This window comes from Ctenocephalides felis, unplaced genomic scaffold (genome assembly GCF_003426905.1).
Source record: "Ctenocephalides felis isolate EL2017-DRISC unplaced genomic scaffold, ASM342690v1 CF-g0.4_SCAFFOLD_03572, whole genome shotgun sequence".
Lineage (NCBI taxonomy): Eukaryota > Metazoa > Arthropoda > Insecta > Siphonaptera > Pulicidae > Ctenocephalides > Ctenocephalides felis.
In genome coordinates, this window is record NW_020539726.1 from 216910 (window position 1) to 242902 (window position 25993).

Consider the following 25993-nt stretch of genomic DNA (forward strand, 5'->3'; position numbering starts at 1 on the left):
CTCTCGTAAAATTGCTTTTATTAACTTAATTTACATTAACATTTTCATTCACTATTGTTTTATATAATCAATTTTTTATGTTTTCGATTTTGGCTTTATTATTTTTAATTGATTTTTCTTTGAGCATTTCTTCATATTTTATATTCTATACTATCTTCACACATTATTTACTATTCTTTTTTTCTTTTCACACTAAAATTTCTACTCCATGTTACAAATTTCCTGATTTCACATACTGATATATTTACAACCAAATTGTTCGACAAATTATCGGATAATATTTGTAAGTATACTATCTTCACTTCTTTACAACGTAGGCACTCCATAGACAGAGTTCGTGATCCAGCACAAAAAAATCACACTACTTACACTGCACAATCGTAGAGTATTTTTAAATAGCATTTTTTATTGGCCTCATAATACTCAAATCAAATCAGAATTCCAAATTATATTCATAAATCAAATCAAAATTAAATTAAATTGACAAAACATAACTTCTCGACATGACAATATATCCTAATATATTTTACTTTTGGATGTGCATGTATTTAAACACCCACATACGATTACACACTTATACTGAAATGAGATGAGGGTGTTGGTAGTATGGTTCGGGTATGGGTTGGAGGTCCTTTTGTTGTAAGATCCACGGCCCTGGATATTGGTTACTGTAGTAGCTTCTTTATGCGATATGGTAATAATGTCCGTCCAACCTTTCCTGATGCCTTGGGTCGAGCAGTAGGAATAATATTTGATCGACTGGTTTGATGCGAGTTCTCTTCAGATTAATGGGTCCTTTCAATAAGGTATTCGCTGGAAGAGACAAACTTCTGGTTCCAATAAAAATCCACTTATAATGTTTTACACTGTATTTATTGCTTTACTTCACAGACATAATCTCAACTTAGATTATTTAAGACTACTCTCAGACATTATGGCTAGACTTTTGGCTAAGACATCACTGGTTAATACAAATTATTCTGACTCTATATATTATACATTGTACGTGACAATTCTAGGAATGGCGTCTTCCGTGTTCATGTAAAGATCTTGGACTTTGAACAACATTGAACAATAATTCATATTTTTATTAAAAGCACGTATGATCATGCTATTACAGAACACGCCACCCCTAAAGAATATTGTTAGTCCTCTAACAATTGAAAAGAAAAAAAAAAGAAATTACAATTTATTTGGGATTCCTCCCCTCTAAAACAATTTATCGTCCTCGATAAATGAAAAATAGTAATCTATGGTACAATCGATTATAGCAAAAGAGAGAAAAATTTGAAAATTTGCAAAATATGAAAAAGTAAAAGTATAAAATTTTGTAGTATGTCTGCAATATAGTAATTAGATAACAATTCTGATGATAATATGAATAAAAAAATTAACATAAAAAAAATCTAATATTGTTGTAATACTTTGCTGCATATTGTGATTTTTAATAGTTCATTAAAATTATTTTGATTTAGTTTCAGCAGTTTGTTTAATTTCAAAAGTAGGATTTTGATAATACAGCAAAATATTACAAACAATAATTAGTTACATTATTCTTATTGGATATAGTAGGCAATCTGATACCATATGAATTCGCATAGTTACATAACTTGTGTGTCTGATTTGTATACACGGTATTAAAATGATTATGTATGCAAAATTTTGAATATCAAATAGGTCATGTTTGATTTATATTACTTACACATTAATAAAACTTTCAAAAATGTATGTGATAAAACTAATCGTTTGATCCATTATCACTATCATTGATTAGTTTCGATAAAATAATAAAACAATTTTTCTATTTGCATAAGAATATTAACAAGGTGCAAGATCTCTCTTTCTTTTCACAAATTTAATATTATAATAAATTGTTTATTTTTTTTTTTTTTTTATTTGATTCGAATTTATAATATGATCAAAATACTCTGTGTCAGATTCAGTTCGGTTTTGAATAGGATGTTTAAAAATGCGCGCGCGATTATTTCTAACTGAAGCTGTATGAGAATCTTGTATCAATCTTCGAAGATTTTTAAAAAAAAATAGATTGCACACTTGTTGCCATTCTTATGCATTACATCTAGATAGAAATGGAAGATAGTGATAATTCGTCTTGTAATCTAATAATTGTTTCACATACTTTTATATTAATACATTTCTGGGCCCTCTTAATTTTATAACATTTATTTTCAAATTCTATTCTGAACATCCTATTTTTACTATAAAAATATACAATATAAAAATATTAATTGGAAATTATTAAATTTAGAATGTCAGTATTAATAAAAAAAAAATGAGTGGCCTTTCAATTTCTGAATATTTGATACAAATATATTATTATATATATTTTTTTCTATATTTTGTTTCCATGTGAATTATTGATACTACTCATCAAAATTACTTTTGTTTTAAGTGAATAAATAGTGGATAGAAATTAATTTCAAAGAAATTTATTGGTTTTATTTTATCTACTTTGAACGCTCGAAATTCATAGTTATTTATAAAAATAAAAATACAACTACGAAAGTATTAATATGTCAAATGAAATAAATAGATTACGATAAAATTATTCAAAAATCAAAATAAAAATATTAAATTAATGAAATTTCAATAGAATAAAAATATGACGCCAATTAATACTTCACAAAATTTTTAAATAATAATAAAATAAAGTTTTGTAAAATACATCAAGATTCATAACATTAACGAAGTTAATACAGCATAAGCAAATTTGTATTGCGTGCTTTGTTAAGGTTTGAATCCGAATGGTACGTGATATTTCTTTACTCAAATTTCAAAATAGAAATATGATAAAGCTCGTTATGCTATTAACGCAAATAATCGAAATTACATTTAGTATGAACAATTATAAAAAATTCAATTAGAAAAAATATTATTATTTTCAATTTACGCAAATAATAGAAAACAAATTTAACAATCGCTTACTAATTTTCAAAATAAAATTTATTATATTTGTAGAGAAAATTTAGGAAATATTTTTCGTTCAATATAGCACCAACAAATTGAATTGAATTTAAAATGAAATCATTTAGTATCAATAATTCAAACATGGACTTTTTCTATTTTCCTATTTTTTTTCAATTTATAATTCTGTTCTATGGGGATAGTTACATTGCTATTATTGACATTAATTTAAATTTGTCCCCTTCATTTCTGTAACATTTTGTGGTATGGGCAGTTGATTAAATTTAATTATTATTGAAATTTGCATTTTCAAGTTCAATTATTTTCACACAAAACTTCAAAGTTCATTTTATATTATATTCAAGATTAAAATTTTATTCTTATGTAATATTTTAAAATTATTTCTATACTCAACAATAATAGTTGGAATTTATTCTCATGCAAGATTTAATAAAATCGATAAAATCAACGAGCGTGTTTTGGTCCTAAAATGAAAATAACGAAATAAATTTATTTGAAAGATTTTATTGACTCGTTCCCACGGATTCATGAGTCTTTTATAAGTCATCAAAATTACGTCAAATATATTTAAGATCTCGCGGTTTTCACTAACCTTACGAGTCTCCATTCGGGTTTTTCCTACCCTGATTAATTATTTATTTGTCAGATACCTATTGTTTCTTTTGAACAATTTAATATTAGGCTATCTGAAATGAAGAATTGGCACTATCGCCTGAAAAGTGGCACAATGGCTACACTAAATCCTTTAGGCATTTCGCCTTTATACTGGCATTTAAAGCCACATTAAAAATCGCGACGTTATAAAAAGATTTACAGGAGTAAATTGGAAACTCAAAGTCATTAACTAGAGTCACTTACTTTTCAATATTACTTTCTGAGTCTTTTATATTATTACTTGATGACTTTGTTACAAATCTTTACAATTATTTTACTTTGAAATATTTCTGTTATGAAATTCGGACCTGGCAATGCTCGTAATTGTTTTTGTTAAAAAATGCTTAGCTAACAATATTTGCTTGAACTTAACCTTGACGTGTGATATGTGAAGTCAACAAAATAATAGTGGTGTGAACAATAATCGAACTGCCCGTTGTTACAAAAATGTTACCCAAGTACAACCAAAATCCTAATACTTAAAAAAAATCAAATTGACAAAATATTATTATTTATATTCTAATTGACAAATAAAATTTAAAAAAAATTTACGACTATGATGTTCTGGTCTGGATATGTTGAAGGATTGGTTTTTCTTACTTGGGGAGTGAGCCTTAGTCAAGAAGTCTGCGTCGATCTGCGTAGATCTGTCTGCGTAGTTTATCTCGGTAATGCTGCCACCTTTGGTGCCTTTAGTTCCTCGTGCTAGTCCTGGTCTTGCTGCTTGCTGGATACTCCGTTTTAGTTTAATTACTCTGCAGCCTCTGGTTGCGAAGAAAACCGGATCCAGATTTCACCAAGCACAATTCACAAAACTAACACTTCACTACAAGGAAATCCCACCGCTGCCACCATGAAATGAGATGAGGGTGTTGGTAGTATGGTTCGGGTATGGGTTGGAGGTCCTTTTGTTGTAAGATCCACGGCCCTGGATATTGGTTACTGTAGTAGCTTCTTTATGCGATATGGTAATAATGTCCGTCCAACCTTTCCTGATGCCTTGGGTCGAGCAGTAGGAATAATATTTGATCGACTGGTTTGATGCGAGTTCTCTTCAGATTAATGGGTCCTTTCAATAAGGTATTCGCTGGAAGAGACAAACTTCTGGTTCCAATAAAAATCCACTTATAATGTTTTACACTGTATTTATTGCTTTACTTCACAGACATAATCTCAACTTAGATTATTTAAGACTACTCTCAGACATTATGGCTAGACTTTTGGCTAAGACATCACTGGTTAATACAAATTATTCTGACTCTATATATTATACATTGTACGTGACAATTCTAGGAATGGCGTCTTCCGTGTTCATGTAAAGATCTTGGACTTTGAACAACATTGAACAATAATTCATATTTTTATTAAAAGCACGTATGATCATGCTATTACAGAACAATACACTACCTATACAATTACGTATTATATATAATGCTTGAGTGTTTGATATTATTTGTAAATTTAACTTATTTTCTTAAAAATGTATACAGTGCTAAATATGTTCGAATATCTGTCAGTGGTTGTGTTGTTGGTAGTGAGACTATTTGTTTTCTTTTTTTTTCTTTTCAACACCTTTATTCGACTTCTTCTCTATTTCCGCATTCTATAAAAATATAATTTGTGTCCGCCTTTGTAGTTTCTCCTAGGCAGCAACAATTTGGATCAATAATAAAATTTATTTATCTGAATTAATAAAATTAATTTTCTTAATTCACATCAGTTACATTGGATTCTGGCTTGCACAGAATTTTTACCTTTCTCCTAACGAAAAGGAATGATTTTTTTGAAAAAACAACACATTTAGTACACAATAAATCCAAAACTGGTTTAATCAATAGAATTCAATATCATTAAGAAATATCGAATCCATTCGTATCCTTAAACATTTTCTACTAATTTGTAACACAATTGTGCAAATGTACTTATAAGTTTTCAAACCAAAACTTCAAGCAAAATAATATTTGTGAATTTGAGTTAGTACAAATAAAGGCGGTAATTATAAAAAAGCAAAACCAATATTCACAAATATTTTTTGCAATAGTTCTAAAACAAACAAAATCACAAGAGACCCGTGAAATAGGCTTAGTGATAAAACCTCGTAATAAACGTAAAAACGTATATTTTCAAAGTGATATATCTTTAAAACGGTGGCTCTGAGGAATAAAGTGTTATACATCTTTTGTAGATAATTTTATGCTCTTCAATTTTGTCTGATGTAATTTTGCGATAAAACTGAAAATTTAGTTGAAATCGCAAAAAATCATTTTATTACCTTTGACCTTGTGCCAATTTTTTTAGCACGCACCGGAACGATGAGGACTTTTGCGATTTCTTTTATAATTGTATTTTAAACAATTTCACCAAGTTACAGTCCATCATAAATTATTGTAACGTGAAGGTTAAACCTGATTTTAGGTTTAAAATTGACCGGGCTATCTAGTCTACAATGCAATGACACTTTGTGAAACCGCATAAGTCAAGTTTCCAAATGTTGGTATATTTTCATGATAGAACATCTGAAATTTCAAACTCTTATACTATGTAGATAGACACGGCGAGCTGATATCCGTCGATTCGTCGAACATCGGCTATTTTGGCTCATAATCATAAAAGCTATCGTTCCCATACACACGATATGCCGCGGAATCAGATTACATTTGTACAACATTTGCATCAAAGCCACGCGAAGTGAAATTGTTATTGAGAAAAAAAAAACGACGATGATCATCCGAAGTTTGTGGAACATCCAAAAGCCTTTTTGTGCGGATATTGATTTTCCAATTGCAAAAAACCCGACGAGAAATATTCGACTTATAATTTATAGCCAGAAAAAAATGGTTGATATGCCGAGAATTGAGTTAAATGGATATTTTGTTAAAGCTATGACAGAGATGTGCATATGAAACTCTATGAAAATATGTTCATCATATTAATAATAAATAGTTTGATGAATAAAAAATACTTTAGACCTTTTAATATCTCAATAAAAAATATGAAAAATTTAATTGAAATGATATTTTAATATTTTTGCCTATATTTTTCTGGCCTAAAACAAATTAATCATGAGATCAGCTATTTAGATATAATGTTTAACTGTTTATTTTGAAAATATAATTATTGTTTTCACTGAAAATCGAGTTAATTAAATTATCAATTTGATATCTTATCTAATTGTATAAACTACATTGATATGTTTACGCCATTTTATTACATCTATTTCGGGTTCTAAAATTTTATTTTTACTGTGGACGTCAACTGTAATAAGTAGCTTCTTATGAAACACAGAACGTGCATATGCTACGGCATAGATTCTAATTAGAATCGAATAAACATCGAACTAGTGAGACATGGGATCTTGCCGTAAGGAAAAGTGCTGGTACTTTCCGTACCGTAATTTTTTTTAAGGCTTTAACAATTTTTGAAAACTTTCTGAAAATTTTGAAACATCCGAAAAAAGCACATTTTTGAAAAGTTTTATTTTTTTCTTATATCATATTTTGAAATATTTTGAAAATCTTAAATTTTTTTCAAAGCCAAAGTCACTCTACTAGCTATTTCAGAGACAAAATATTAACGGTTAAATATTATGAATCTTAGTACGGAACCCATAAAAATATAAATAACATTTATACTTATTATTTAAATATCTATAATTAAGGTGGCCATACTTTCAGTTTTAGTCGGGATACTATCGGGTTTCTATCTGTGCCCCGGGTATTTCTAAACGCAATGTTTGACACGGATTTATTCTTTTGTCTCGGATTGTCTCGGTTTTTACCAAAAATTATGAAATCAAACGAACAAAGCTCAAAAGCCAAAAAACATATAAAAGATCGAAAAATATAGGATATAATATCAAAGGTAAAAAAGTTTTGCATATAAACGAATAATAAAGTTCTTACTAAAAATCCGTAATTCTGATTAAAACAAAAGATATGAAAAACTGTTTCTTTATTGTACCCATAAATAAACAATTGTTATTTTATAGACCGCTGCTCTCCGCCCCGGACTTAAAAAAATATGGTCACCTTACTATAATATATCTGGTAATTTTAGGAGCAAATGTCTAATGATCATTTTTGACTGCCAAATGGTCTTTTTTACGTTTTTTATTAGATCTCCAAAACGTGTTTTTTGAAGCACTCAAATCGATGCACTGTTCTCTCAAAAACTGAATTAACATGTTCTGAATTTTTGTTCCGTATCTTCGGATGGACCTGTCTAGACCAATAACTTACCAGCACGTCCCCTCATCAACAGGTATTGAATATTGTTTGAATCATTCCATTTGGTTGATCAATGTTCTTAAAATCGTCGACAAAAATTTGTATCTGCACATACATACATAAATATTACACACAAACACACACACGCATACCCATACAATCATTTTTTTTTAAGTATGCTAAAATGTTAAGAAACCTTTGAAACAGTAAGATATATAAAAAAATTCATTTTTGTTTTTTTGCGATTATGATAACTTACCTTATGGGAAGGTAAAAAATCATTTTTCATAATACCACGAAATGCTTTTAACAATTAACTACAAAGAAACGGCCCGGCAGAACTTTATCAAAAAATGATCAACGGGTTTTCCAGCCGATTTCGAACACTTTCAAAGTTTTTAAATTCGATTCAAGACTCTGAGCTAAAAACTGAACAAGACTTTGTCCCTAATTACAAAGAAACCGCTTGGCCTATCGTCGCACAAAACTGATAAACGCTAGTTCTTATTGTGATACATCGAATGACTTTTAAATTTTTAAGATCGTTCCAGCCGCTTTTAATATCGACGAAATATCAAAAATTAGATCATTTTTACACGCGCACGAACCACACACACACATACTTTTTCCAAATTTGGTCTCATGCGATTCAGAATGATTTTTTCCTTTGGGAAGTTAATAAGTTAAATATTTCTCCAATATTTGAAAAAAGAGTACAACTTATACAATTTTTTTAATTGAAATAAATAAATTCTAAGTTTTATAATCTAATGATTAAAAACTACTTTATCAACCCTAGTAGAAACGAATCGTGGCGCAATATTGTACTTTATACGGGCTCTATATTGTTTACCAATATTGCTATAATATTATTCTGTTAACATTTTCCCATATAAATCCAATATTAAAACCAATATAGGCCCCATAAAAAACCAATATTGATAAACAATATTAAAATCCCATTCAAAACCAATATAAGCTCAATATTGAAAACCAATATAAGATTAATATAAATAAACAATATTTACCCTATATAAAAAACCAATATAAGCTCAATATAAATAAACAATATTTACCCCAAATTCAAAATTATTATTTAACCCACATTTAAAAATATTATTTAATTTATATAGAAAAACAGTATTTAACTCATTGATAATAAAAGTTTATTTATTCTAAATGAATACATACATTTTTAAATAGTTTATGTATTGAATCTTAATAATTATATTAACAATTTACACATTATTTTATGATAATAAGATATAGAACAATCAAAATATTTTCAGTCATTATAATGATTTGGAGAATCTTAATGGTAAATCATAATCTCATTTTTGTTAATTCTATCGCCTTTTTTGTCTATTTATAAGTATTTTAATTAGTGATAGAAATTCTTATATTATTTGGATATTTTCACACATGTTTTAACATTTTCTTGCATTCGATCACGATTACACCTGAAATTAAATATATTAATATTTTATAGCAATATTTCTGGAATATATTGATTTTATAAACTCATAATAAATTCAATTACTTAGCTTTTAATAAAAAAAACATTTCTGGCATTGTAGTTTATTGAAAACTCATATTTTCTAGAACTCGATCACAGTTAAATCTGAAATAATTAAAAATACAGTAAATATGAAATTTTAACATTAATTTAAAACAGTACAATTATAATTTTAAATTAAAATAAAAAACTGTTGATGGAAATACGAATATCAAATATTCAAAAGCGATAATAAATTATTGAAAAGTCTGCATTTAATAAGTTTGTTAATATTTTTATTACCTTTTATCAAATCCATTTTTGCTATGTGATAGTTTTTATATTACAGCTGATTTTACATCCATTTCAATTTAGTCAATCTAGAATATATAAAACACATCATTGTTTACTAAATATGTATGTTGATTTATATAATATAAGTAATAAATATACTTACGTACTTTAACCATAAAACTCAAAATTGTGTTAATTGACCGCTTGATTTTAATTATAAACTGTTCACAAAATATGTTCTTAGCCACTTATTATTTGATATCATAGATCATTTTATTATTCACTAAATATTCACTAAAAATTCACGCACTTTTTTCATATAATATTTATAATTGAGAAATATTTTGCAATATTATAATAAATAATAAATTCAAAGAGTGATATTTCCACAGCTGATGCTAGTAACAAGTCAACTGGTAACTGCAATACTCCGAAATACACAGAATGTCTGGCAGGTACTTTAAGCCTCCGAAGGGTCGTGCATATTGCCTTGAAATGCACATACATTTATACAAAAAAAAGGTTATTGAAATGGTGTGCGTGCATTCGCGCGTTCGTACGGAGAAACTTTCTAAAGAGAGATGGCTAAAATTCGGGGTAGTTATTCATAATCATGTATATGTGTATAAATATGTGTGTTATTCCAGAATATTTTTAAAATATATGAATAAATATAAAACGTTTAAATTTATGTATAAATATAAATTGATTTTTAAAAAATTTAATGCAGACAATTGTTGGAAATTTTATTGTAAGATTTTTGATAAATTGCACGTTCCGATATCTGTTATAACTTCCAAGTTATGTGTAAAAAAAGAAATTATCAAATTTACTTTATGCAATATTTATGCAAGTTCATTAAATTATTATATGATTTTTATATGCAATTTTTTTTGTTAATATTAACCACTAAAATAGTTTTGTCAACTAAACATATAAATATAAACTTTAGATTTTTTTTGATCGACATTAACACATATTTTTGAAATGTTTATTTGTAACAAAATAGTCAAAATAAAAGCAATCAATAATTTAACTATTTCGACGCAATATCACATCCAACAAGTTAATACATTTTGAAATATTTATAAAATTTTATAAAATTACAAAATTATGCTAGTTGATATAACAAATTTATACAAAGTTTTATTTTTCTTCAATAAACATTTTGTTTGAATTTTTTTTATTACTTGGTTTGATATGTATTGACATTATTTGAATTTGTTATATCTTCTAGAAATGTTGTAATGTTATAATGATGCGTAATTTTTTAAAAATTTGTTAACCTCAGGTGGTTACATATAATGTCACATAATGTCAAATCGTTCTTTATAAGTAGTTAACTTATTTATCGCTTTTTGTTTCGAGTATTTGACTGCAAATAATATAATCAACATAATAGTATACCCTGTGTATAAAGCGAGATATGCGCTAATGCTCATCTCTTCGTGCTGTTGGTCGCGTAGTGGTTAGAGCGTTAGACTTCCATATTTGGGACGTCTTATTATACCGGGTTCGAATCATACAGTCGTTTTTTATTTTTTTATGTAAAACAAAAAGTTATCACTTTTTTTTTTCATTTGAACGCAATAACCTATTTTTAAAAACAAGGAACAAAGTATGTATATTCAACGGTCATTGATTACGTTTACATAAACAAATTATAATGGATTTAATTAATTTAGCTATTTATTAATTAATTCTGATCAAGAATATGATTTTTAAGAGGCACCATTGATGTTTTTGCCGGTAATGTATTATTTAAAATTGATTATTTTCTTGACCAATGTAAATACGATGAAGAAGACAATGATTAGCTGTGTATTAGCTAAGATATTATCAATGAGTTAAATACTGTTTTTCTATATAAATGTGGTTCAAATAATATTTTTGGATTTTGGGTAAATATTGTTTATTTATATTGACCTTATATTGGTTTTTAATATTGAGCTTATATTGGTTTTGAATGGGATTTTAATATTGTTTATCACTATTGGATTTATATGGAGTCCATATTGGTTTTAATATTGACTTTTTAAAGGCATTAATGAAAAAAAATGTTTTCATAACCCCCACATTTAAAATTTATATTGAATTAATAAATAAAATGTATCAAACTATTAATTACGATCGAACATATGACTTTTTAAAAGCTTTAATCATGTTTTTGGTGCTAATTAATTATTTAAAATTATTTTTTTTCGTGACCCTTTTAAATACCATGTATTTCCCAAGTTCGATAATACTGAAGAAACGAATCTTGGTTGCCCACAAAAAGTTTCCATAACCCCCACATTTAAAATTTATATTGAATTAATAAATAAAATGTATCAAACTATTAATTACGATCGAGAATATGACTTTTCAAAAGCTTCAATCATGTTTTTGATGCTAATTAATTATTTAAAGTTAATTTTTTTCGTAACCCTTATAAATACCATGTATTTCCCAAGTTCGATAATACTGAAGAAACAAATCTTGGTAGCCCACAAAAAACGTCGATTATGCCCTCATTTAAAAATTATGTATAATTCATGTAAATATAAAATTAGAGGTGTAAATCAGATGGGAAACATGTTTTTTAATTGTAATAAACCATATAAAACTGTTTTTCCATGAATTTTCTAAATTTTCCATAATTTTGAAAACAAATATTGTCCGGTCCATCTAAAGACAAGATTCAAATATTGCGCCACGATTTTTTACCCCTCTGGCTACGATACATTTCTACTAGGGAAATAATCTATAATATAAAAATGAATTGCAAAATGTGTTGGTAAGTGCATAACTCAACAACGCCCGGACCAATTCGGCCAATTCTTTTTTTAGAATGTTCGTTGAGGTTCAATGATGGTTCTTAAGGCAAATTATAAATAGAAAAAAAAAGTTACAAGTACGATACTAAATATATGAATATACTAAATTTAATGGATCTGATCATCTTAATCTCCTGATAGTGTTAGCAGAGAGTAGGTCCTTTGTGAGTTCATGTGGATGGATATCCAATCTTGACTTGTATTTCTCAGCGAATCTACTAATTTCTTTCGCTATTGTTTATGAGTATATGTTTCAATCCTGATGAACAAGCCAATCAGGTACATATCTGGGAGCCTCCAGTATATTTCTGAGGACCTTGTTCTGAGATCTCTGTAAGATGTTTACATTGGATCGACTTGCACTACCCCAGAGAGAAAGGCCGTAGGTGCAGATTGCATTACTGGCAAAATAGTATCAGGAGTAATTCTTCGGCTCAATATCTCTTCTACATCGTCCCGTAGAGCACCCAATCGCGGACACACGAGAACAGTATGCGTGTGTGTGTATATGAACAGATTTTTTGTCGTAAATCGACGTTTTCTTAAAAACTGCTGGACCAAAAGTTTAAAAACCATTCGATGTATCTCGATGAGGACTAGTGTTTGTCAGTTTTGTGCGACGATCAGCCAAGCCGTATCTTTGTGATTAGTTATTGGTAAAGGTCGGCCGGGCCGTTTTCTTGTAATAAAGTGTTAATTTTTGTTTCGACGATTACCATAGTACTATATATCATACTAAAATATTATGGCCTTACGACAACTCGTTTAACTTTAAAATTTTGTCAAGGCTTGCAAAAATTAACATAGTTTTTTTAGCATTTGTCAAAATTCGACTTTTGATCAACGTTTTCTCAAGAACGCCTGAACCGATTTCAGAAATTTGAAAGACATTTAATGTACCTCAATGAGGACTATCGTCTGTCAAGCCGTTTTTTTGTAGTTTGGAAAAAAGTGTTAAACTTTTCGTCCACATTTAAGCTCAAACTACCGAATCAATTTTAAAAAAATCAAAAACTGTTCGACAGATATTAGTTGCGAATGATACTGATTAGTTTTAGGTGAAAATCTGCCGAGCCGATTTCTTGCAATTAACTGTTGAAAAAAAAATAAGCCGATTTTTATGTAACTTTTTTTGGCGATATATATCATGGTCTTATAGAACTTACTGAAATATTAATGCCTTATAACGGGTAGTTTAATTTTAAAAAATTATCAAATTTTAAGAAAATGAGTAGTTTTTTTGACGTTTGTTAAAATTAAAATTAATTTACTTGGTATAACGATAGGGTACTTGGTCTTAATGAACATACTAAACCATTGAACTCTTACGGAAACTGGTTTATATAAAACTAGTGGGGCGCATGGCATCGTGCCTTAAGGCAAATTGCTGGAACTTCCTGTATCAAAAATTATTTGGAACAATTAGATTTTTGAGAAAATATAAATTTTTGACAAAAACTTACTTTTTTTGGAAAAAGACTTTTTGAAGAAAAATTTATTTTGAAATATTTTGTAAATTCTGAACTTTTTTTCAAAGCATTCGTACTGCTTTAACTGCATAGAGACAAAATATCGAAGCGCGTAAGTGCCGCGTCGCCGTCTAACGGATGAACATTTGTGCGGAACACATAGTAATGTAAATAAAATTTATACTTATTGTTAAAATCTCTATAAAATGTCTGATAATTTCATGGCATATGCCTAACGATCATTTTTGACCGCCAAATGGCATTTTCTTTTACTTTTTCTTTTACTATCTTGTTCATACAAGTAAAATGTTTTTTGAATTAATAAAATCGGACGCACGTTCTCTTTAAAACTGAGTTACCGTGTGTGGCACTTTTTACCCCGTGTCTTCGGAACGGCTAGACCTGCCTTTGCCAAAAATAATCAGCACGTTTCCTTATAAATATAAATCAATTTTTTTTTGAAAAAAAGTTCAAAACTTCCAATATATTTCAAAATAACGAAAACATTTTTTTTCAAAAAGTCTTTTTTCCAAAATTTTTTTTTTTCAAAAATTGAAAGTTTCCCAAAAAATTATTTTTTTCAAAAATGTCAATCTTTAAAAAAAAATAGTTCCAGCAATTTGCCTTAAGGGACGATACCATGCGCCCCACTAGTTTAAATTTGAAATAAAATAATATTTCACGCATATTTGTTAACTTCCCGTAGGGTAGTTATAGCAATGGGCCGAAAATCGAAAATGAAAATTTTAGCATATCTTCACGTCTTGAAGGTTTCTGAACATTTTGGCATACCCCAGAAAAAACGGATGTGTGTGTGCGTGTGTTTTGTATGTCCGCATTTTTTCGTCCACGTTTTCGGGCGTACGGATTTTCCGTCACGAAGATACGGAGCAAAAAGTGCAAAAAATACAAATCCGAGTACCCGATTTGAATGATCTCAAAAACATTCAATTTGCAATGATTGGGAGAAGAGGTAATTACTCGGCAAAGGCAGGTCCAGCCATTTCGAAGATACAGAGCTAAATGTGCAAAAAATGGCAGTTTTTGAGAGAACTAAGCGTCCGATTTGAACGATTCAAAGAACTTTCTTCTTATTACAACAAAACAATTGCTATTGAAAGAATTTTTTTTGTTTCAATTTTTTTTTTAATTTAATAACAAAAAAATTGTATGTCAAAAATAATTCAGATTTTAGTTTTAATTCTGACTAAAGTTCTAATATACTTTAAAAAAATAATTTCAACTTTGCAATTCAGTTTATATAATTCTTATAAATATTAGACAATGTTACAATATTTATAATCTATTTGAAAACATTCAATATTCCTTGAACATTTCGATACGGGACGGGAAGTTACAGCAATTTGCCTTAAGGCACGATGCCATACACCACCCTAGTTTACAATTTCGGTTATAATAGCTTTCCGTAGTGCTAAAAATGATCACTATGAACGTTTCAGTCAATTTGAGTTCCCTTACCATGCCTTCACACAAAGCGAATACTTTCAAATATTGCATGCTAACAACAGCACAAGTAGTGTGAAAAATCTCGTTTTAAACTTTAACTTTTATTTTATTATAAATGATATAAATGTTTCATAAATGATCATCACTTGAATTTTATTATATTTTGCACAACTTATAAAAATATAAATCAAATCTGTCACCACTGATTTATTATTCACTATATGTCAACTTCGAAATAAAACAAATTGATTTATGGACAATATTGAATGTCAGTAATTCTAAAATTATTGGTTCAAATCGTTTTATGGAACCAATATTTTATTAATTTATGGTTTTGTTGAGTGGTCTTATGGAACTATAGTGTCAATTTAATTAAATAGTGTCATATGATAAATGTAACATTGCTCAATAGCATTAAAGGAACATTTGAAATAACTTTGAAAGTTAATACGCGCTTTCCCTTTGATATATTATACAATAAGGTCTTCAATTAAGAGAAATAATCAAGAGACGGTAAAAAATAAATTTAAATAGTTAGGGATTCTAAAAAAATTAATAGTTAATTTAAAACTGGTCAATAATTATTGATGAATATATTGATAGAAATTTTATATACATAGATGTAAAAATTTGTATTTATATATATTTTTTTTACATGTATATTTTGTGTATGAATATAAGATATTTGTATGAAATTTTATATATAAATAAAAAAATTTACATATATAAAATTATACATATATAAAATTTCCTTATTACAATATATTATCAAATTTTATATTTTTATTTATTAGGGATGGGTATAGCTAATATATATTTTACATCCCCTTAGTAATAAGGGTAATTCATCGTTATTTTTTATTTTTATTTTTAGACGATTTTTTTGTTTTTATTACAACAAAACACACACACCTAAATTTTTACTTTTTTTACTTTACAAACACCTAATTTTTGTAGCCATTTTTGTAAATTAATTATTTTTTATCCCGTGTTCAGTTATTTAATATTATTGACATAATTTTAGCAAACATTTTTGAACTTTAAGAAAAGCTTAAATTTTACTTTAAAAAACAATTTATTTTTGTTGTCCAACCCCAATACTTTTTTTAATTTTGGGAGTATTTTTCTCTACTCTAATTTTTATAATGTGGAATTAAAATACTTTTTATTTTTATCAAATTTATTTATTTATTTATTAATTGTTACAATTTGTTATAACATATTTTATCTGTAGAATTCAAACATGTGACTTTATTGATTCTAGGAATGTATTTCGCTTTCTACTCAATTGATGACACATTCTTGATTTACTTCATCTTAAAGAAAAAAATAAATACAATTTTATAATTATCCATACGATTTATTTTCTAACTAAAAGCAGCTAATAATTACAATAATATTGTAAAAAATTAAAAATGTCACTTTGTCAGGTATGAGGTTTTAACTCAAGCTCTTATCGTATTAACGTAGTATTATTTAGCTATACAAAATTTTCAAATCTTGCGAGGAGAGGTAGAAAATAAATTAAGTGTATTCTGTTAAATGTAGAGTAGGGCGAGGCACAAAGGTGAAAAATTGTGAAAACCAAACCAATTATACTACAAAAATTACACAAATCAAACAAGCAATTAACTGACAATGTCAATAAAACTGTCAGCTACTTCAACCAGTATTTCAAATATTTGACGTGCGTATAATACCGCGATGGTGGAAATTGGCAAAACTGATGTACCCAGATTTTGTGAAAATTTTTTTGCTGTCGATTGGTGTAAATTAAATGTTTTTACCTCTTTCCGTTCTCGAGATAAATGGGTGGAGCCAAATTAAGTGTTAACTATACGTATAGTCAGCACCAACCCCCTAAAAATGCAAAAAAAATAAAATTTGTTTTTGCTATCGTTATCAGTAATTTTTTGCTGTCCAATAGTGCAATTATTTTTCAGAAAAGTTTTACCCATCAAAGATTTTTACGCATCGGAAAATTCTCAAAATTGCCAATTTAAAGAAGTTGTCAATTTTGAAAATGCCCAATTTTTTTTGCTCGCTTACTTAAATATAAAACAAACAAAAAATTTCAAAAACTTAATTTTTTCATCTCTTTTCAGAGAGGTTGCCAGTTCAGAGAGGACAATTTTTCAAAAAATTGAAAATTGTTTTGGAATCTGTGATTATTTGGCTCTGCGATACAAAAAAAAATTCTAAAAATTGAATTTTTTTTGTAGTATATAAACGGATCGTCATATGCTTGTGATAAGTAAATTGATGCAACTAGTTTTATGTACTTCTACTTAAAGTAGTCTAAAGAGACTAATTAGTTAACAATATTTTAAAAATAAATTAAAATATGTGCACTTTCTCAACGCATCCGTGATATTAATTATATAGAACAAACGATCGTGCAAAATCAAAAGTGTTCATATGGGTTACAATTAGTGTTAGAACGATAGTATCGATAATAAGTAAGTATCGATACTTTGACGTCGATACTGAGTATTTTTGGAATCGATACTTCGGGCCGATTCTTTTGGCGGTATCGATATTTTGCGCCGATACTACTCAAAAATTATCGGCTGTATTTTTTCACCCCACCAAAAGTTCGACCACATTTTATGAACACCACTAATTCTCTTTTGTCGCGGCGGCACCGATCTTCATAGATAACGAACGAAACAAGCGTTAAGTCGAGTGCGATATGGTTTTTGTTAAAGAAAATGAGAATGACCAGTTCGAAGCCACTGATTAATAATAAATGAAAGAATTAGAGTTTGAAATTACGTATGTCAATAATATAATTTGTGTTACCCCCGAAAACATATGTTTATCAACGTTAATAAGTTTTGTATATTGTATGCAGCAATTGTCACGCAACCAACTTTGGTTGAATACTTTAATAAGACATTTGATTTTCGATTCTAATATTTAAAGCCGATACTTTTTTAATTAATAAGTATTTTTCTAACTTCTAACACTAGTTACAATCAATGGAAATATGTATCAGTAATCATATTCAAATTTTCGTAAAGTAATGACTGGTATAAAAAATTTTGCCGATGATAAATTTTCACACATCGGATGATGCCTTAATCTGTCAAGTTGAAAGAATGTCAATTTTAAATATGCTTATTTTGTTGCCCAACGAAGATTAGAGTACAATATTTTTTACCAACCCATAATTTGTTGATAATTGGAAACCACAAATTAAAAATTTCAAATTCTCCCAATCAGAAACCAGAACTTAAATCTGGCGTCTTAGACCGGTCGGCCAACCTGACTATGTAAGAAAAACAATTCTCTTTTCCTAACTATAATAAACTTATAACTACAAAACAATAGATCACAAATGCAAAGTTTTAAGCAATATCCTGCAAAATTTCTATTTGGAACCACCGTTTAATGCATATTTAAATTAATAAGATTATACATATAATTAAAAATTTATTTCTGTCAGGTGAGGGTTTCGAACCCACGCTCCCAATCAGGAACAAGAGCTTAGAACTGGCGCCTTAGCCCCCTCGCCCAACCTGAAATTTAATATTTCAAATGCAAAAAATGCAATATACAGAATTGCGTTTAATAAACATTCAAATTAATAATATTATACGTGTAATTGCAAATTTAACTTTGTCAGGTGTTTTGTTCGAACCCACGCTCCAAATCGGGGACCACAGCTTAAACCTGGCGTCTTAGGCCGCTTGGCCAATCTGACAACACACTAGAGACTCTTCCAAACTATAATGATCTTATAATTACAAAACATAAACAAAGAAATAGTACTACGCATGTATAATATAATAATATAATAAAATGTAATGTTGTCAGGCGTGGACTCACAATCGAGAACCAGAGCTTAAATATGGCCCCACAGCCGCTCGGAAAATCTGATTATTTAAGCGAAACAACTTTCTTTTTCTAACTATAATGAAATTATAATCACAAAACAAGAGATCTCAAATGCAAAGCTTCATGCAAAATGTGCATTTCTATATAGAACCACTGTTTAATGATTATTTAAATGAATAATAATCTACATATATATAAAAATAAGTCGGGTTTTTCTTCCTGATAACTCCATACTAAAATATTCAGAAACCTTTGAAACGTAAAGATATATAAAAAAATTCATTTTATGTATTATTGAATGGAGACTTAATGATTGTGGCCTTGTTGAGCTCAGTGGTGATCCTCAGCTCCTTGCACCTTGATTGGCTTTGTCCGATTTGCCTGCTTCATTGGATGCAAGAAAGAGTAGAAGTTTTCTAGGTGTCGATGGAGTGATGCTAGTGGCCAATGTCCAAAGAATTATAGGGTTATAGAAAGTAGCCCTTTTAGACTGGGGAATATGTTCGCGCCAGATTCTTGTTAGTCTTGTTCCTAAAGATTTTGGATATAATCGCTAATCATGCGGGTGAACAGGGTCTCGCGCTCGCTTGTCACGTACGCCGTTTTGCTTGTGTTTTCCATATGAGTTTTGTGAGATATTTCCGAGTAGTGGATGTTATTTAGAAAATAAATACATTATCAATCACAGTCAGTGCTACTTATTTGTGTTCGCGGAGTTGATTTCCTCCTCAGCATCCAATTCCGAGCGAACTGAGAAGTCCAGATCTCACAATGCTATGCGATTGGGCCGCCGACCAAGCAGAGACCAACGAGTATTTTCAACGACGAGTTTAAAGAATATTTAAATTAATAATATTAGGCACACATTCAAAAATTTATTTTTGTCAGGTGTGGGGTTCAAAAACACGCTCCAGATGGTAAAACATAGCTTAAATTTGGCGCATTAGACCACTCGCGAACCTCACAACATACACGAAAATTTCTCTATGGCACCATCATTTAATGAATATTTAAATTAATAATATTATATATGTAATTAAAAATTTATTTTTGTCAGGTGTGGGGTTCGAACCCACGCTTCAAATCGAGAACCAGAGCTCAAATCTGGCGCCTGCGATCGCTCGACCATCATGACGACTTACAACATGTTTTTTCCAAACTATAATTAGCTGATAATCGTAAAACAATTTACAAATTTCAAATGCAAAAAATTTGCAATATACAGCTGAATTTTTCTATGGACCCACCGCTTAATTAATATTCAAATTAATATTATTATACGTGTAATTAAAAATTCAAGCGTTTCAGGTGCGGTGTTCTAGCCGGACACCTACAACAACTAATAAAGACTTAGTATTGCACGTGAGTACTACAACAATGTAACATAACAGAACGTTGTCATGTATGGGGTTCGAACCCACACTCCCAATCGGAGACCAGAGCTTAAATCTGACGCCTCATACCGTTTGACCAATCTGACCACATACGGGGCGTTTTATCAAACTATAATTTGCTGATAATTAGAAAATATAAATTAAAATATTCAGATGCAAAAATTTTGCAATAAACAGCTGAATTTCTATATAGAACCACTGTTTAGTAAACATTCAAATTAATAATATTATACATGTAATTAAAAATACAAATTTGTCAGGTGTGGGGTTTGAACCCACGCTCCCAATCGGAAAACAGAGATTAAACCAGGCGCCATAGACCGCTTGTCCAACAATTAATAAAGATATAGCATTACACATGTATAATACAACAATATAATATAACGAATCTCTGTCGGGTGTGGGCTTCGAACCCACGCTCCCAGTCGGGAACCCGAGCTTAAATGTGGCGACTTACACCGCTCGGCAACTCTGACCACGTATCTTAAAACTATAATTTGCTGATAATTAGAAAGTACAAATTAAAATTTTCAAATGCATAAATTTTGCAATATACGGCAGAATTTCTGTATGGAATGTGTGGTTTAATGAATATTTAAACGCGAGGCCAACCTGACCACGTTCGAAACATTTTTTCAAACTAGAATTAGCTGATAATTACAAAACAAATTACTAATCACAAATACAAAAATTGGAATTAAACTTTAATTAGCTGATAATTACAAAAATGATTTAATATTTCAAAAGCAAAAATTTTGCAGTACAAAGCTGAATTTTTGTATAGAACCACAGTTTAATGAATATTTAAATTAATATAATAATATAATACATTTTCTTAAAAATTTATTTTTGTCAGGTGTGGGGTTCGAACCCACGCTCCCAATCGGGAACCAGAGCTTAAATCCGGCGCCTTAGACCGCTCGGTCAACCTGACCACGTACGAAACATTTTTTCAAACATTAATTATCTGATAATTACAAAACAAATTACAAATTTCAAATACAAAAATTTTGCGATATACAGCTAAATTTCCCTATGGAACTATAATTAGCTGGTAATTACAAAACTAATTAAATATTTCAAAAGCAAAAATTTTGCAGTATACAGCAGAATTTCTGTATAGAACCACCGTTTAAAGAATATCTCAAAAGCAAAGTTTCATAAAATATCCTGCATAATTTCTATATAGAACCAATTAAATTACAAAACTAATTAAATATTTCAAAAGTAAAAATGTTACAGTATACAGCTGAATTTCTGTATAGAACCACCGTTTAATGAAATTAAACAAATTAAATTAATAATATTTTTATACGTGTAATTAAATAAAATCCCAATCGGAACCAGAGCTTAAATCTGGCGCTTTAGACCGCTCGGACAACCTGACCACGTATGAGACCTTCTTTTAGACTTTAATTTGCTGATAATTAAAAAGTACAAATTAAAATTCTCAAATGCAAAACTTTTGCAATATACAGCAGAATTTCTGTATAGAACCATAGTTTAATAAATATTTAAATTAATAATATTATACATTTAATTAAAAATTTATTTTGGCAGGTGTGGGGTTCGAAGCCACGCTCCCAATCGGAAACCAGAGCTTAAACCTGGCGTCACAGACCGCTCGGCCAACCTGACCCCGTTCTAAACATTTTTTCAAACTAGGATTGGCTGGTAATTACAAAACTAATTAAATATTTCAAAAGCAAAAATTTTGCAGTATACAGCAGAATTTCTGTATAAAACCACCATTTAACGCATATCTCAAAAGCAAAGCTTCATGCAATTTTCTGCATAATTTCTATATAGAACCAATTAAATACAAAACTAATTAAATATTTCAAATTTACAAAACGAATACCGTTTAACAAATATCTCAAAAGCAAAGCTTCATGCAACATCCTGCATAATTTCTATATAGAACCAATTTAATTACAAAACTCATTAAAAATTTTGCAGTATACAGCTGAATTTCTGTATAGAACCACCCATTTGAACCCACGCTCCCAATCGGGAACCAGAGCTTAAATCTGACGCCTTAGACCGCTCGGCCAACCTGACCACGTTTGAAACATTTTTTTAAACTAGAATTAGCTGATAATTAAAAATCATAATTACAAAAATTCGAATGAAACTTTAATTAGCTGATAATTATAAATCTAATTTAATATTTCAAAAGCAAAAATTTTGCAGTACACAGCTGAATTTCTGTATAGAACCACACTTTAATGAATATTTAAATTAATAATATCATACATTTACTCAAAAATTTATTTTTGTCGGGTGTGGGGTTCGAACCCACGCTCCCAATCGGGAATCAGAGCTTAAACCTGGCGCCTTAGACCGCTCGGCCAACCTGACCACAAAACAACACCTTTTTTCAAACTGTAATTACCTGAAAATTACAAAACAAATTTCAAATACAAAAATTTTGCAATATACAGCTGAATTTCCCTATGGAACTATAATTAGCTGATAATTACAAAAACTAATTAAATATTTCAAAAGCAAAAATTTTGCAGTATACAGCAGAATTTCTGTATAGAACCACCGTTTAAAGAATATCTCAAAAGCAAAGTTTCATAAAATATCCTGCATAATTTCTATATAGAACTAATTTAATTACAAAACTAATTAAATATTTCAAAAGTAAAATTTTGCAGTATACAGCAGAAATTCTGTATAGATCCACCGTTTAATGAAAAAAAAAAATTAATAAAATTTTTATACATGTAATTAAAAATACAAATTTGTCAGGTGTGGGATTTGAACCCATGCTCCCAATCGGAAACCAGGCGCCATAGACCGCTCGGCCAACAATTAATAAAGATATAGCATTACACATGTACAATACACCAACATAATATAACGAATCTCTGTAAAGTGTGGGGTTCGAAACCACGCTCCCAATCGGCAACCAGAGCTTTAACGTGGCAACTTAGACCGCTCAGCCAACCTGACCACGTATTTTCAAACTATAATTTGCTGATAATTAGAAAGCACAAATTAAAATTTTCAAATGCAAAACTTTTGCAATAAACGGCAGAATTTCTGTATGGAACCACCGTTTAACGAAATTAAACAAATCAAATTAATAATATTTTTATACATGTAATTAGAAATACAAACTTGTCAGATGTGGGGTTTGAACCCACGCTCTCAATCGGGAACCAGAGCTTAAATGTGGCGACTTAGACCGCTCAGCCAACCTGACCACGCATTTTAAAACTATAATTTGCTGATAAATAGAAAGTACAAATTAAAATTTTCAAATGCAAAACTTTTGCAATATACGGCAAAATTTCTGTATGGAACCACAGTTTAATGAATATTTAAACTAATAATATTATACATTTAACTAAAATTTTATTTTTGTCAGGTGTGGGGTTCGAACCCACGCTCCCAATCGGGAACCAGAGCTTAAATCTGGCGCCTTAGACCGCTCGGCCAACCTGACCACGTTCGAAACATTTTTTCAAACTAGAATTAGCTAATAATTACAAAACAAATTACAAATCACAAATACAAAAATTAGAATGGAACTTTAATTAGATGAAATATTAAAACTACTTTAATATTTCAAAAGCAAAATTTTGCAGTATACAGCTGAATTTCTGTCTAGAACCACCGTTTAATGAAATTAAACAAACCAAATTAATAATATTTTATACATGTAATTAAAAATACAAATTTGTCATGGGGTTTGAACCCACGCTTCCAATCGGAAAGCAGAGCTTAAATCTGGCGCCTTAGATTTCTCGCTAACCTGACCACCTACGAGATCATTTTCCAAATTATAAGTAGCTGATAACTACATACTAAATGTTACAAGTGCAATAATTTTGCAGTATACAGTTGCATTTCTGTATAGAACCACAGTTTAATTAAATTAAACATATCAAATTAATAATATGTTTAAAAGTGTAATTAAGCATTCAAATTTGTCGCTCGGCCAACCTGACTATGTAAATGAAACAATTCTCTTTATCTAACTATAGTGAACTTATAATTACAGAACAAAATATATCAAAAGCAAAGCTTCGTGTAATCTCATTCATAATTTCTATATAGAACCACCGTTGAATAAATATTTAAATTAATAATATTATACATACAATTAAAAATGTATTTTTGTCAGGTGTGGGTTTGAACCTACGCTCCCAATCGCAAACCAGAGCTCAAACCTGGCGCCATAGACCGCTTGGCCAACAATTAATAAAGATAAAGCATTATACATGTATAATTCAACAATATAATACAATGAATTTCTGTCAGACGTGGGGTTCGAACCGACGCTCCCAATCGGGAACCAGAGCTTAAATCCGGCGCCTTAGACCGCTCGGCCAACCTAAAGATGTATGACACCCTTTTTCAAACTATAATTTGCTGATAATTAAAAAGTACAAATTAAAATTCTCAAACGCAAAAATTTTGCAGTACACAGCTGAATTACTGTATAGAACCACAGTTTGATGAATATTTAAATTAATGATATCATACATTTACTCAAAAATTTATTTATGTCAGGTGTGGGGTTCTAACCCACGCTCCCAATCGGGAACCAGAGCTTAAACCTGGCGCCTCAGACCGCTCGGCCAACTTCACCACGGACAAAACATTTTTTCAAACTGTAATTACCTGAAAATTACAAAACAAATTACAAATGTTCAAATACAAAAATTTTGCAATATATAGCTGAATTTCTCTATGGAACTATAATTAGCTGATAATTACAAAACTAATTAAACATTTCAAAAGCAAAAATTTTGCAGTATACAGCAGAATTTCTGTATAGAAACACCGTTTAACGAATATCTCAAAAGCAAAGCTTCCTGCAATATCCTGCATAATTTCTATATAGAACCAATTTAATTACAAAACTATAAAAATTATAAAACTAATTAAATATTTCAAAAGTAAAAATGTTGCAGTATACAGCTGAATTTCTGTATAGAACCACCGTTAAAATGAAATTAAACAAATCAAATTAATAATATTTTTATACATGTAATTAAAAATGCAAATTTGTCAGGTGTGGGGTTTGAACCCATGCTCCCAATCGGTAACTAGGCGCCATAGACCGCTTGGCCTACAATTAATAAAGATATAGCATTACACATGTACAATACAACAACATAATATAACCAATTTCTATAAAGTGTGGGATTCGAACCCATGCTCTCAATCGGGAACCAGAGCTTTAATGTGGCGACTTAGACCGCTCAGCCAACCTGACCACGTATTTTCAAACCATAATTTTCTGATAATTAGAAAGCACAAATTAAAATTTTCAGATGCAAAGCTTTTGCAATATACGGCAGAATTTCTGTAAGGAACCACCGTTTATGAAATTAAACAAACCAAATTATTAATATTTTTATACATGTAATTA

The 25993-nt window shown here is 29.4% G+C and overlaps 2 non-coding genes across 2 annotated transcripts; both read right to left on the minus strand.

Moving 5' to 3' along the window:
• Positions 1-21451: 21451 nt before the first annotated feature.
• Positions 21452-21535, minus strand: Trnal-uaa. The gene has a single exon. It is a non-coding gene; the product is annotated as a tRNA-Leu (tRNA).
• A 2439-nt stretch (positions 21536-23974) lies between these two features.
• On the minus strand, positions 23975-24058 carry Trnal-uaa. Its single transcript has one exon. It is a non-coding gene; the product is annotated as a tRNA-Leu (tRNA).
• Between the last annotated feature and the right edge of the window lie 1935 nt (positions 24059-25993).